The sequence below is a fragment of the Arachis stenosperma genome, chromosome 6 (assembly GCF_014773155.1).
Source record: "Arachis stenosperma cultivar V10309 chromosome 6, arast.V10309.gnm1.PFL2, whole genome shotgun sequence".
Classification (NCBI taxonomy): Eukaryota; Viridiplantae; Streptophyta; class Magnoliopsida; order Fabales; family Fabaceae; genus Arachis; species Arachis stenosperma.
In genome coordinates, this window is record NC_080382.1 from 42,648,476 (window position 1) to 42,650,329 (window position 1,854).

At 40.9% G+C, this 1,854-nt stretch overlaps 1 non-coding gene across 1 annotated transcript; it reads left to right on the plus strand.

The window, feature by feature from the left end:
- Positions 1 to 275: 275 nt before the first annotated feature.
- LOC130938482 (small nucleolar RNA R71) lies at positions 276 to 379 on the plus strand. The gene has a single exon (XR_009069644.1). It is a non-coding gene; the product is annotated as a small nucleolar RNA R71 (small nucleolar RNA).
- Positions 380 to 1,854: the final 1,475 nt, after the last annotated feature.

Sequence of the window (1,854 nt, forward strand, 5' to 3'; positions counted from 1 at the left end):
TGTCTAATTTCCTGGTGAGCTCTGCTAGTTGCTTGGCAAACACCTTGTTTTGAGCTAGAATTGTATCAACATGGTTCAGCTCCATGACTCCCTTAGTGTTGTGTCTCTCTGAAGCATAGTAGTACTCATTCTCAGCCACTGTCTCAATCACTTCAATGGCTTCTTCCACAGTCTTTTTCCTGTTCAATGAACCTCCTGATGAATGGTCTACAGCCTTCCTTGATTCATAAGAAAGTCCATCATAGAAAATATGCAATTGCACCCAGTCAGGGAACATGTTGGGTGGACATTTCCTTGTCAATTCTTTGAACCTCTCCCATGCCTCGTAGAGTGTCTCACCATCTTGTTGTCTAAAAGTTTGAACCTCAGATCGAAGCCTATTGACCTTTTGTGGGGGGTAGAAACGTGCCAGAAACTTGCTCTCCACCTCATCCCAGGTTGTTAGGCTGTCCCTTGGGAATGATTCCAGCCACTTAGCTGCCTTGTCCCTAAGTGAAAATGGGAACAAGAGCAGTTTATAGGCATCGTCCTGGACTCCATTGGACTTCACAGTGTCGTAAATTCTCAGGAATTTGGTGAGATGTTGGTTTGGATCTTCATTAGCACTCCCACCAAATGAACAATGGTTCTCCACCAGTGATATTAGCTGTGGTTTAAGTTCAAAATTGTTGGCCTGAATGGGTGGTTTCTGAATGCTGCTACCACAATTCCCAGAGGTTGGGTTTATGTATGAACCAAGAACCCTCCTCCCAGGAATGGCATTGTTTCCATCATCCCTCTCATGGTTGTGAAATTCTCTATCCATGTTGAGATCTAGAGCTTCCTCAAAGTTGTCCTCAGATTCTCCTTCAGATTCTTCTTCTCCCAGTACTCTCTTCCCTCTTGCTTCCCTTCTACGTCTATGAAGGGTCCTCTCTGGTTCGGTATATGGAGGAGTTGATATTTCTCCTCTCCTACCTGTCATACACGAACACACCACAAGCAACAAACAAGTGGAATACTCTTGGTTAATGGAAGAGTATGGTTAGAGCAGTTGAGGAATTAATTCAAATAGTTAGTGGGTCAGTGAGTTAGTTGCTGGAATTGAAAGGCATAAGAAAGAAAAAGCAAGTAACAGAGTGCAGAAATTAAAATTTAACAAGTAACTTGAACTAAATTAACAAAACACAAAAAAAATGCTCAATCTATTTAATTTCCAATTTGAGAATTGTCAATCGAAAACCAATCCCCGGCAACGGCGCCATAAACTTGATGCGCATAAACTTGTTATGCTACGATTTTAGGAAATTGCACGAGCGGCAAAATTCCTTCCGGCAAGTGCACCGGTTATCGTCAAGTAAAAACTCACAATAGAGTGAGGTCGAATCCCTCAAGGATTGGTTGAGTGAGCAATTCGGATTAGAAGTTTGGTTAGTTGAGCGGAATCAAGAATTGGATGTGAATTGCATAAAGTAAATTTGGCGGGAAGTGTAAATTGCAAGGAATGGAAATGACGGAATCTTAAATTGCAAGAATGAAAATGCGAGAAATTAAATTGCTGAAATTAAAAGGGATGGGGTGATTGCATGAATTGAAATTGCAGAATATGAATAGAAAAGGGTAGATCAGAGATGGGGAGTTCATTGGGGTCAGGAGATATTGAAATCTCCGAATCAAAACATTTTCATCTCTTCCTTAACCAATGCATTCATTGAATCTTGCTTGGCAATCTTATATGATTGGATCCCAATTCCTTGGCTCACCAATTCTCTCTAAAAACAAACAAATTCCCAATCCCTTGGTTTAAATGTTCATAAGAAGAGATGATGCTCGATCACTGATTATACCACACAATTTCATGGACCACAATTTGGT